Here is a 14,166-nt window from a genome sequence, read left to right as displayed (position 1 = left end):
TCATTCAAAGCTCTTGTTTCCTTGTTGATTTTCTGCTTAGATGATCTCTCCATTGTGGAGAGTGGAGTATTGAGGTCTCCTACAGTTAACGTATTGTTATCAATATGACTCTTTATTTTGGTTAACAGTTGGCTTATGTAGATGGCTGCTCCCATGTTGGGGGCATAGATATTTACAATTGTTAGATCTTCTTGTTGGATAGACCCTTTAAGAATGATATAGTGTCCTTCTGTGTCTCTATGTACAGTCTTTAGTTTAAGATCTAATTTGTCTGATATAAGAATTGCTACCCCAGCTTTCTTTTGAGGTCCGCTGGCATGGAAGATGGATCTCCATCCCTTCACTTTCAGTCTGGATGTATCTTTAGGTTCCTAATGAGTCTCTTGTAGGCAGCATATGGATGTTTCCTGTCTTTTTATCCAATCTGCAACCCTGTGCCGTATTATGGGAGCGTTTAGGCCATTCACGTTGAGAGTGATTATTGAAAGATATGAATTAATTGTCATCATGTTGCCTGTGAAGACGTTGTTTTTATAGATTGTCCCTGTAAATTTCTGTTGTAGATCACTCTTGGGGTCTTTCTCCTTTTATAGAACCCCCCTTTATATTTCTTGCAGGGCCGGCTTAGTGGTCACATCTTCTTTCAGTTTCTGCCGGTCGTGGAAGCTCTGCATTTCTCCGTCCATTCTAAATGAAAGCCTGGCCGGATAAAGTATTCTTGGCTGCATGTTCTTCTTGTTTAGTATCCTGAATATGTCTTGCCAGGCCTTTCTGGCTTGCCAGGTCTCTGTGGATAGGTCTGACGTTATTCTGATGTTCCTCCCTCTGTACGTAAGGAATCTCTTCCCCCTGACTGCCCTTAAGATGGTTTCCTTGGTTCTAAGATTTGCAAGTTTTACTATTACATGCCGGGGTGTTGGCCTGTTTTCCTTAATGTTGGGAGGAGTCCTCTCTGCCTACAGGACATGAATGTTTGTTCCATTCCTCAGACTACGGAAGTTCTCAGCTACAGTTTGCTCAAATACATCTTCTAGTCCTCTCTCTCTCTCCACTCCCTCCTGGATTCCAATTATTCTGACATTGGAACATTTCATGGTGTCACCTATTTCTCTGATTCTATTTTCAATGATTCTGAGTTGTTCTTCCCTGGCCTCCTCTTTTCCCTTTTTATCTATTATATTGTCTTCCAGATCGCTTATTCGTTCTTCTGCCTCACTTACCCTAGCTGTTAGGTTATCTAGATTGGATTGGATCTCATTGATAGCATTTTTAATTTCTGCCAATTCACCTTTTATTCCTGCCCTTAGAGACTCTATGTTGCCATTAATTGATTTCTCCATTCGAGCCATTGTCTTCACAATGGCTAGCCTGAATTCCATCTCTGACATCTTGGTTATATCTGCATCCATTTGTAAATCTGCAGCATAAGTCATAATCTCTGAGTCTTTTCTGTTTTGGGGGCTCCTCCTCCTAGTCATTCTGTTGATGGGTGTTTGAGGGAATGTATGGAGTCCAAATTATTGACCAGAACGCAAGAAAGATGCACCTGTCTTCTTGGGACCTTAGGGTTGCTGACCTCTTGTTTTCCCAGCCTGTCTTCTGGGGGAGGGGCCTGCCACGCTGTTAGTCAGGCAACTCTGTTTGGGCGGAGTTGCCCTGCCCCCCTGTGGCGGGGGATGGGCTCAGCGGGAATCAGTTTTTGGGGCTTTTGTTCTCTGGCGGCTTTCCCTGGTGGCTTTCCGCGTCTCTTCCACGAGTCAGAGCAGAAGAGACTGTTTCCAACCCTCTGCCTCAGAGCAGAGAGACTGCAGTCTGTTCTTCAGCGAGCTCTCCAGGCCACACTGTCTACGTTTCTGTCCGTGCTGCTATGAACTGCAGCGTCCTGGGTTGTGCACCCCTCAGCAGCGCCCCCAGTCCTGCCTCCAGGACGTGGCACGTCTCTCCCCTTTGTGCTTTTAAAACTGCCAGCCACTCCCAGTTCTCACGTGCGACCCCGCCGCTCCAGATTTCCGCCCTGGGGACTGCCCTAAAGTCTTTTCCCGCTGCTACCGGTCTGCGAGTCTGTGCCCCGTCCCCAGTGTGCAAGGCTGTTGCTCACTGGCGGTGTAGGATCCCCACAGCCAGGCACCCTCCCGCTGCCATTTATCCTCCCATATCTGCCCGCAGAATCACAACTCCCTGCTTTGTACTTCAAAACCAATGGCCTGAGATATTCTGTTTGTAGAGATCCAGATCTTCTTACATCTCAGGCTGGTTTCATGGGTGCTCAGAGTGGTCTGGTAGATATCCAGCTGAATTCCGGGGACCAGTTGAAATAGGGTACCCTACTCCTCCACCATCTTTCCTTCTCCTCTCCTCTAGGATTTTGATGGATTCTTGTCTCACATTGAGGTCTATCATCCATTTTGAGTTTATCTTTGTGTGTGATGCAAGAAAGTGGTCCAGTTTCATTCTTCTGCATGTGGTTGTCCAATTTTCCCAGCACCATTTACTGAAGAGACTGTCTTTTTTCCATTGCATAGTTTTCCCTGCTTTGTCAAAGATTATTTGACCATAGAGTTGAGGGTCCATATCTAGCTTCTCTATTCTGTTCCATTGGTCTATATGTCTGTTTTTGTGCCAGTACCATGCTGTCTTGGTGATCACAGCTTTGTAATATAGCTTGAAATCGGGCGTGATACCCCCAGCTTTGGTTTTCATTTTCAACATTTCTTTGGTGATTTGGGGTCTTTTCTGATTCCATACAAATTTTAGGATTGTTTCTTCCAGCACCTTGAAAAATGTCATTGGAATTTTGATCAGGATGGCATTGAAGGTATAGATTGCTCTGGGTAGCATAGACATTTTAAGAATGTTTATTCTTCCGATCCATGAGCATGGAATGATTTTCCATCTTTTTTGTGTCTTTTTCAATTTCTTTCAGGAGTGTTCTGTAGTTCCTAGAGTATAGATCTTTTACCTCTTTGGTTAGGTTTATTCCGAGGTGTCTTATGGCTTTTGATGCTAATGTAAATGGAATCATTTCTCTAATTTCTCTTTCTGCAGTTGCATTGTTAGTGTATAAGAAAGCAACTGATTTCTGTGCATTGATTTTGTATCCTGCCACATTACTGAATTGGTGGATGAGTTCTAGTAATTTGGGGGTGGAGTCTTTGGTTTTTCCACATAAAGTATCATGTTGTCTGCGAAAAGAGAGAGTTTGACTTCTTTGCCAATTTGAATACCTTTTATTTCTTTTTGTTGTCTGATTGCTATTGCTAGGACTTCTAGTACTATGTTGAACAACAGTGGCGAGAGTGGGCTTCCTTTTCGTCTTCCTGATCTTAAGGAAAGGCTCTCAGCTTTTCACCTTTGAGGTTGATATTTGCTGTGGGTTTTTCATAGATGGATTTTATGAACTTGAGGAATGTTCCCTGTATCCTTATACTCTGTTTTAATCAGGAAAGGATGTTGTATTTTGTCAAATGCTTTTTCTGCATCAATTGAGAGGACCATATGGTTCTTCTCTCTCCTATTAACGTGTTCTATCACATTGATTGATTTGCGAATGTTGAACCACCCTTGCATCCCGGGGATAAATCCCACTTGGTCCTGGTGGATAATCCTTTTAATGTATTGTTAGATCCTATTAGCTAGGATTTTGTTGAGGATTTTGGAATCCATATTCATCAGGGATATCAGTCTGAAATTCTCCTTTTTGATGGGGTCTTTGCCTGGTTTGGGGATTAAGGTAATGCTGGCCTCATAGAATGAGTCTGGAAGCTTTCCTTCTGTTTCTATATTTTGAAACAGCTTCAGTAGAATAGGTATTATTTCTTCTTTGAATGGTTGGTAGAATTCCCCAGGGAATCCATCAGGCCCTGAACTCTTGTTTTTTTGGGAGGTTTTTGATCACTGCTTCAATCTCGTTACTGGTTATTGGCCTATTCAGGTTGTCAATTTCTTCCAGTTTCAGTCTTGGCAGTTTATTGGTTTCCAGGAAGGCATCTATTTCTTCCAGATTGCTCAGTTTATTGGCATATAGTTGTTGATAAAAATTTCTAATAATTGTTTCTATTTCCTTGGTGTTAGTCATGTTCTCTTCCCTTTCATTCATAATTTTATTAATTTGGGTCCTTTCTCTTTTCTTTTGGATAAGTCTGGCCAGTGGCTTATCGATCTTATGAATTCTTTCAAAGAACCAACTTCTAGTTTCGTTGATCTGATCTACTGTGTTTCTGGTTCCTAAGTCATTGATCTCTATTCTTAATTATTTCTCTTCTAATGGGTGGCTTAAGCATCATTTGTTGTTTTTCTCTAGTTCTTTAAAGTGTAAAGTTAGTTGGTGAATTTTGGATTTTTCTGTTTTTTTGAGTGAGGCTTGGATGGCTATGTATTTCCCTCTTAGGACCACCTTTGCAGTATCCCATAGGTTTTGTACTGATGTGTTTTCATTCTCACTGGTTTCCATTAATTAAGTTTTTCTTTGATTTCTTGGTTGACCCAAACATTATTGAGCAGAGTAGTCTTTAGCTTCCAAGTGCTTCAATTTTTTCCAAATTTTTTGTGACTGAGTTCCAGTTTTAGAGCATTATGGTCTGAGAATATGCAGGGAATCATCTCAATCTTTTGGTATTGGTTGAGACCTGATTTGTGACCCAGTATGTGGTCTATTCTGGAGAAAGTTCAGTGTGCGCTCGAGAAGAATGTGTATTCTGTGGTTTTAGGGAGGAACGTTCTGTTTATATGTATGAGGTCCATCTGGTCCAGTGTGTCATTCAAAGCTCTTGTTTCTTTGTTGATTTTCTGCTAAGATGATCTGTCTATTGCTGAGAGTTTAGTATTGAGGTCTCCTACAATTAACATATTGTTATCAATATGACTCTATTTTGGCAAACAGCTGGCTTATGTAGATGGCTGCTACCATGTTGGGGGCATAGATATTTACAAATGTTAGATCTTGTTGGATAGACCCTTTAAGAATGATATGGTGTCCTTCTGTGTCTCTATGTACAGTCTTTAGTTTAAAATCTAATTTGTCTGATATAAGAATTGCTATCTCAGCTTTCTTTTGAGGTCCGTTGGCATGGAAGATGGATATCCATCCCCTCACTTTCAGTCTGGATGTAACTTTAGGTTCCAAATGAGTCTCTTGTAGACAGCATATGGATGCGTCCTGTCTTTTTATCTAATCTGCAACCCTGTGCCGTATTATGGGAGCATTTAGGCTGTTCACATTGAGAGTGATTATTGAAAGATATGAACTTATTGTCATGTTGCCTGTGAAGTCTTTTTTTCTATAGATTGTCTCCGTAAATTTCTGTTCTATATCACTCTTGGGGTCTTTCTCCTTTTATAGAGCCCCCCTTAATATTTCTTTCAGGGCCAGCTTAGTGGTCACGTATTCTTTCAGTTTCTTCCAGTCTTGGAAGCTCTGCATCTCTCTATCCATTCTAAATGACAGCTTTGCCGGATAAAGTATTCTTGGCTGCATGTTCTTCTCATTTAGTACCCTGAGTATGTTTTGCCAGCCCTCCCTGGCTTGCCAAATCTCTGTGGATAGGTCCGACGTTATTCTGATGTTCCTCCCTCTGTACGTAAGGAATCTCTTCCCCCTAACTGCCCTAAAATGGTTTTCTTTGTCCTAAGATTTGCGGGTTTTACTATTACATGCAGGGGTGTTGGCCTGTTTTCCTTGATCTTGGGAGAGGTCCTCCCTACCTCTAGGACACGAATATTTGTTTCATTCCCCAGATTAGGGAACTTCTCAGCTACGATTTGCTCAAATATATCTTCTAGTCTTCTCTCTCTCCACGCCTTTAGGATCCCAATATTTCTGACATTGGAACATTTCATGGTGTCACTTATTTCTGTGATTCTGTTTTCATGGATTTTGAGTTCTTTCTCCCTGGCCTCATCTTTTTCTTTGTTTTCTATCAGTTGGTCTTCTAGATCACTAATTCATTCTTCTGCTTCGCTTACCCTAGCTGTTAGATTATCTAGATTAGATTGGATCTCATTGATAACATTTTTAAATTCTGCCAGTTCAGCTTTCATTTCTGCCCCTAGAGACTCTGTGTTGCCATTAATTGATTTCTCCATTCTAGCTATTGTCTTCACAATTGCTACCCTGAATTCCATTTCCGGCACCTTGATTATATCTATATCCATTTGTAAATCTGTGGCAGAAGTCACAGTCTCTGAGTCTTTTCTATTTTTGGGGTTCCTTGTTTTAGTCATTCCGTTGAGTGGTGGTTGAGGGAATGTACACAGTCTAAATTATTGATCATAACCCAAGCAAGATGCACCTGTTTTATAGGGACCTTAGGGTTGTTGGCCTCTTGTTCTCGCAGCCTGTCTTCTGGGGGAGAGGCTTGCCATGCTGTTACTCAGGCAATCCTGTTTGGGCAGAGTTGCCCTGCCCCCTGTTTGGGGGGTGGTTGGGCTCAGTTAAAACTGGTTTTGGCGGGCTTTTGTTCTCTGGCGGCTTTCTCTGGTGGTTTTCTGCCTCTCTTCCAAGAGTCAGAGCAGAAGAGATCGTTTTCAACCCTCTGCCTCAGAGCAGAGAGATTGCTGTCTGTTCTTCAGTGAGCTCTGCATGCCACATTATCTCTGTTTTTATCTGTGCTGGTATAAACTGCAGCATCCTCGGTTGTACACCCCAGGGGGTTCCCAGTCCTCGCCTCCAGGTTGGGGCATGGGCGCAAGTCTCTGCCCTTTGTGCTTCTAAAACCACAGCCTCCCCCAGTTTGCATGCATGGCCCTGCCACTCCAGGTTTCAGTCCGGAGGCTGGCCTAAAGTCCTTTCCCCATTGCTACTGGTCTGTGAGTCTGTGCCCTGTCCCCAGTGTGGGAGGCTATCATTCACCAGCGGTGTAGGATCCCCATGGCTCTCTCCCCCTTCCATTTATCTTTGGATATGTGCCTGTGGCATCACTTCATACCTCAAAACCAACTGCCTGCGATATTCTGTTTGTAGAGATCCAGATGTATCTTCTTACGTCTCAGGCTGATTTTGTGGGTGTTCACAGTAGTCTGGTAGATATCCAGCTCAATTATGGGGACCAGTTGGAATAGGATCCCCTATTCCTCCACCATCTTTTCCTCCTCCCTGTTGCATTTCTATACACCATTAATGAAGCAGCAGAAAGAGAAATCAAGGAATCAATCCCATTTATAATTATACTAAAGCCTATGAGATACCTAGGAATAAACCTAACCAAAGAGGTAAAATATTTGTACTCTGAAAACTGTAGAATAGTTATGAGAAAAATTGAGGAAGACACAAAGAAATGCAAATCATTCCATGCTCATGGATTGGAAGAACATTATTAAAGTGTCCATAGTATCCAAAGCAATCTACACATTTAATGCAACCCCTATCAAAATACCATCAGCATTTTTCATGGAACTAGAACAAACCATCCTTAAGTTTGTATGGAACCACAGAAGACCCTAAATAGCCAAAACAATCCTGAAAAAGAAAAGCAAAGCTGGAGGCATCATGATTCTGGACTTCAAGTTATATTACAAAGCTGAAGTGATCAAGACAGTATGTTACTGGCAGAAAAACAGACACATAGATCAATGGAACAGAATAGAACCCAGAAATGGACCCACAGCTATATGGCCAACTAATCTTTGACAAAGCAGCTAAGAATATCCAATGGAAAAAAGACAGTCTCAGGGTGTGGGTATATGGGTTAGCCTGGTGATGGGTATTAAGGAGGGCACGTATTGCATGGAGCACTGGGTATTATATGCAAACAATGAATCATGGAACACTACTTCAAAAACTAATGATGTAATATATGGTGACTAACATAATAAAATCAAATTAAAAACATAAAGCTATGAAATAAAAAAAAGACAGTCTCTTCAACAAATTGTTTGGGAAAACTGGACAGCAACATGCAGAAGAATGAAGCTGGACCACTTTCTTACACTATGCACAAAAATAAATTCAAAATGGATGAGAGATCCAACTGTGAGAGAGGAAACCATTAAAATCATAGAGAACAAAGGCAGCAACCTCTTTGACATTGGCTGTAGGAACGTCTTAGTAGGTAGGTCTCCTTAGGCAAGGGAAACAAGAGCAAAAACAGACTGTTGGAACTTCCTCAAATAAAAAGCTTCTGCACAATGATGGAAACCATCAACAAAACTAAAAGGCAGCCAGTGGAATAGGAGAAGATATATGCAAATGACATATCTGATGATAAAGGGTTAATATCCAAAATCTATAAAGCACTTATCAAACTCAACACCCCCAAACTGAATAATTCAGTTAAAAATGAGGAGAAGACATGAGTAGACATTTTTCCAAAGAGAACATACAGACAGCTAAGAGACATATGAAAAGATGCTCAACATCACTCATCATCAGGGAAATATAAATCAAAACCATGATGAGATATCACCTCACACCTATTGAAATGGCTAAAATTAATAACAAGGACACAACAGATGTTGGGGCGATGCAGAGAAAGGGGAACTCTCTTACACTGTGGGAATGCAAACTGGTGCAGCCACTCTTTTTTTTTTTAAAGATTTTATTTATTTATTTGACACACAGAGAGAGCGCACGCACAAGCAGGGGGAGCAGCAGGCAGAGGGAGAGGGAGAAGCAGACTCCTTGCTGAGCAGGGAGCCCAACGTGGGGCTCGATCCCAGGACCCCAGGATCATTACCTGAGCTGAAGGCAGATGCTTAACCAACTGAGCCACCTGGGAGACCCTGGTGCAGCGAGTCTTGAAAAGAGTGTGAATATTCCTCAAAAAGTTAATAATAGAAGTACCTTATGATCCAGCAATTGCCTTACTAGGTATTTACCCAAAGGATACAAAAATACAGATTTAAAGGGGTACACGCACCCCAATGTTTATAGCAACATTATCAACAATAGGCAAACTATGGAAAGAATCTGTGTCCACTGACTGATGAACGGATAAAGGAGAGGTGGTGTGTGTGTGTGTATATATATATGAATATATATATATAATGTAATATTACACTGCCATCAAAAAGAATGAAATCTTGACATTTTCAAGACATGGATGGAGCTAGAGTGTATTATGCTAAGCAATATTAATCAGTCAGAGAAAGAAAAATACCATATGATTTCACTAATATGTGGAATTTAAGAAATAAAACAGATGAACATATGGGAAGGGGAAAAAAGAGAAAGAGAGGGAGGGAAGCAAACCATAAGAGACTCAAAGATAGAGAACAAACTAGGGTTGATGGAGGGTAGGTGGGTGGGGGATGGGCTAAATGGGTGATGGGAATTAAAGAGGGCACTTGTTATGATGACCACTGGGTATTATATGTAAGTGATGAATCACTTAATTCTATTCCTGAAACCAGTATTACAGTATAGGTTAACTAACAAGAATTTAAATGATTTGGAAGAAAAATATTAAAATGAGGACCATAAAAAGGCTTTATAAACTATAAGGTAATATGCAGATAAAATTATTCCATTAACTATTTCTCCTTCATCTTCTGCATAATGCTATTTCTTACCTGAAATATTGCATGAGTTCTCATAAATAAAATTTTTTTGAGAGAGATTTGGGTAACTTTGGCATAATTTTGGACATTGTAGGGTGTTATAATCCAAGGGCAGGGAATTAATGCCATTGAGGATCTAGTTGCAAAAGCCCACTTTTTTATATCTGGAGGTAAGTTTGCCACAATGACACTGTCTGCCAGGGGTATTTGTGTGTGTGTGTTGTGTGTATGGGCCAATGAAGTGTTATTTGTAAAACTGTCTATGTTACTGGAGATCTCTGAAGGTAAAGTGAAAACATTCATTTGACTTGAAAATGGAGTCCCAAGACCTGGGTTTATTGTGGCTACATCACTTTTGGTGTGACTTGGAAGAGAGCAAGCCATTTGAATTTTCGGAGCCTGTTTTCTTGTTCGTAATTAACAACAATAAAGGATTAATAATTGTCACCATGTCACTTCACTGAGAATCAGAGTGAGCTAATGCATGTGAAAGCACTTGTGAACTGTAAATAGCTATTCATTGTTATTTCCAAGTATCAGGAGAAATCATCCAGGGACATGCTTAGAAGCTGCCTTTGGTATATTTCCTTTATTTCAATAGGGACCAATCAATTCTCCAGCCAAGAAGGGAAAGTGACTTAAACATTTGACTTAGGGGTCTAGCCCTTAACCTAGCTTCACCTCTGTTACTGGGACACCCTTACTTTCAAAAAATGCAAGAAGAACTAGACCGGGGAAAATTTTGAAGCAAGTAAATCATATTTTCAATGATTCCCCTTATCCCTTTCAGAACACCTCCTTTAGAGGTTGTACTGGGTAGCAGAAGTAACTATATTCTTAGAGGTTGTATGCACTAATAGTTAATAGTGTGAACTTTGGAGACAGACAGATCTGGACTGAATTCAGTTTGGTTCCATCATTTATTATTTGTGATCTTGGATAAGTTATCCAACTTCTAAGCTCCTTAGATTCCTCGTCTGTAAAATGGGGCCAATAATTACATTTCCTCATGGGGTTGTTACAAGGCTTCAATGCAATAGTGTTTGGCACAAATGATGTTTCCAATAAATATAGCTTTATTTATATTCAAACTATGGTTTTGCTCACTCAGAGTTATTACATTTTAAAGTTACCAACCAGGAAGTAGACACTGTCCTAAAGAATGACTTCTGGTTTGGAGTGTGAAGAACTTTCCCACATCTTAAGCTTGCTGGTTTGGTGTTTCAGTGGTTTGTACAAGTGAACTAACCCTCAGGAAATATTAGGCACAAATTTGAATAAAAATAAAAGCTTGATTTTTTTTCAGTGATATTTCCGCAGCCTTTCCAATTTACATGTTTTTGTAAATTTTTTTAGACTTTATTTATTTATGTGAGAGAGAGAGTGAGCGAGGGAGAGAGAGCATGAACAAGGAGGAGGAGGAGAGGGGAAGGGAAAAGTAAGCTCCCCACTGAGCAGGGAGCCCAATGTGGGGCTCGATTCCAGGACCTCAGGATCATGACCTGACCTGAAGGCAGAAGCTTAACTGACTGAGCCACCTAGGCGCCCCTGTAATTTTTTTTTTTTACTGTTGGTTTCAGGTGATCAGAAGTGCTTTACTTGATATTGATTATATCCTAATAAATATGTGCATCTCTATTTAGTCCAGAAGGCTCCTCACTATTGAATAGTTGGTACATAGATTGGCTGGTCAAAGCTTTGACCTTGACTAAAACAAATTAACAAAAATGAAGATTTTTTCCCCCTGTTCTTAAAAGAACACAAAAGATAGTATTTGTCTTATAGGGCTAAGCTGAATCCCTGGAAGTATAATAGATATGGTTATGGAACAAAAGGGTTAGTTTGTTTATTTCATGATTTTTGATTTGGAACATACTTTTATGGATCAACCTCAAATTCACTTTGTCAGTTTGCAGGTTGCCTTTGTTTCCATGAAATTGTACATAACAATTAATTTCTTACCCATAGAGAAAATTTGTGGGAAAGGAAAGAGGACAAATGTGTGGTTCTTGGTTGGTTGAACATTTTCCATGTAGAAGGAAAATACACTTAATAGGATGAGGAGTAAAGGTTTATCTGGTGTTCAGGAACATAAACTGATCACTTTTGTTACATCTCTTAACATAGAGTTTGAACTGTTGTTTTTCAGTTTCTCACTGTTGCTCAAATGAAGTTTGTGAAAGCACTTTAAAAATAGGAATTCATTGTCAAATTCTGAGATTATTTTTTGTTATGAGCTTAGTGTTGGTGGAGAAATGCTTTTGTTAGAGAATGTTGAACTTTCTCATTTGCATAAAGATATTATTTGTGTCTTCCCTCCTCTGAAATGGTTCTCATGCCCACTTGATTTCTAAATGAAGCACTTTTTTTTCCTCTTTGGACTTTTCATTAATATTATTTGTTTATTCTTATTGTCAATAAAATTTCTACATGCACAACACAATCAGATGGTAACTATATTGAGGTCAAATTCAATTTGTAAATAGATTAAAGAATTACTGACTTCTTTTTAAAATTAAAAAAAATTTTTTTTTCTTTGGGGTGCCTGCTTGGCTCAGTCGTTTAAGCATTTGCCTTCAGCTCAGGTCATGATCCCAGGGTCCAGGGGCCTGGGATTGAGCCCCGTGTTGGGCTCCCTGTTCAGCATGGAGTCTGCTTCTCCCTCTGCTTGCTGCTCCTTCTGCTTGTGCGCTCTCTCTGTCAAATAAATAAAACCTTCAATTTTTTTTATTTGAGTATAGTTGACACACAATGTTGCATTAGTTTCAGGTGTACAACATAGTGATTTGCATTTTTTATGTTATGCTATGCTCACCACAAGTGTAGCTACCGTCTGTCATCAGATAATGCTATTACACTATCACTGACCATATTCCCTATGATGTGCCTTTTATTCCTGTGACTTATTCATTCCATAACTGAAAACCTGTGTCTCCTACTCTCCTTCACCCATTTTGCCTATCCCCTCTCGTAACCCTTCCATCTGGTAACCATCATTTGGTTCTCTGTATTTACATGTCTGATTCTGCTTTTTGTTTTTGTATCTGATGACTATTCAATCTCCAGGCTGTCTTGAATACAATATCATTTAAACAAACAAACAAGCAGTCATCAGGAATAGTAAAAATTGTACCTGTAAGAGTCTGTATTTTTGTTCCTAAGATAAAGAGGACTCATCATTTTACTCATTTTGGTTTTATAATTATCAGTCCTTCTCTTCCTTCCTGTTTTAAGCAGGAAGTACTGATAGCATTATATATAAATAAGCACTCCATGTTGCATAACTCTTGCCTCCTTTCAGACTTTTAAGAGTGTATCAGATAGTTTTGTTGTACTTATTGGGTACTTAGAACAGCAAGTCAGAAGAACATTTTAAACAAAGAAGAAAGGGGTTATAAACCTAAAAATCTCTTCATACTGCATTTTTCTTGGGGGCATGGTTTGTCTATCACACATGTGATATTAACTCAGAAGTTGTCAGTACAAAAGGATCAGCCCTGAGGAAAATTAGGAAATAAATGAAGTGAGCACTTCTTGACTTCTTTTTTTAAAAATATCTTTTCTCTTTTAGATTTTAATTTTATATTAAAGTATAGTTGACATACTTTATTAGTTTCAGGTGTACATCAGAGTGATTTAATAATCTTATACATTCTTAAATGCTCACCATAAATGTAGCTACTATCTGTCATCATGCAAGGTTATTACAATATGATTAACTATATTCCATACACTGTATTTTTCCTCCCTGTGAATTACTTATTTTATAACTGGAAGTTTGTACCTTTTAATCCTCTTTCTCTTTTCCCTTCTTTATCTCTTTAGCTTTCCAGGCATCCGGTGCTTCTCTTCTTATGCTGAGTTCCAAAGGTTTGAAGGAAAATGGATCTGAGAAATTGCTAACATTTCAGTGTAAAGAAATTTAAATTGTTCTTTTTTTCTGAAGTGACTATTTTATTTTAGTTATATGAAATTACAAATATCACTAAACAAAAATAAAAAACCAATTATGGAAATCATCCATGATCTCACTTTTCCAAATTAACCCACTCTTAATATTTATGTGTTATAGCCTTTTATGCTTTTTTCTTTATGTATATACATAGATATATTCATCAAAATAGGATTACATTATACATATTGTTTATCAACCTATTTCTTTCAGTTATTGATTTCTTTACATTTTTTTATTTGAGTATAGTTGACACACAATGTTGCATTAGTTTCAGGTGTACAGCATAGTAATTCATCTTCTCTATACATTATGCTATGCTCCCCAGGTGTAGCTACCATGAGTCACCATACAGCACTATTACAGTATCATTGACTATATTCCCTATGATATGCCTTTTATTCCCATGACTTACTCATTCCATAATTGGAAACCTGTATCTCCCACTCCCTTTCACCCATTTTGCCCTAACCCCCTCTTCTCTGGCAACTATCAGTTTTGTTCTCTGTATTTACATGTCTGATTCTGCTTTTTGTTTGTTTGCCTATTCATTTATTTTGTTTTTTAGGTTCTATGTATGAGTGAAATCATATGGTATTTGTCTTTCTCTGTCTTACTTATTTCACTTAGCATAATACTCTCTAGGTCCATCCATCCATGTTGTTGCAAATGGCATAATCTCATCTTTTTTATGGCTATGTAACATTCCATCGTGTATATAT

The sequence above is a fragment of the Phoca vitulina genome, unplaced genomic scaffold, assembly GCF_004348235.1.
Source record: "Phoca vitulina isolate PV1807 unplaced genomic scaffold, GSC_HSeal_1.0 scaffold51, whole genome shotgun sequence".
Lineage (NCBI taxonomy): Eukaryota > Metazoa > Chordata > Mammalia > Carnivora > Phocidae > Phoca > Phoca vitulina.
Note: the sequence above shows the minus strand (reverse complement) of the source record.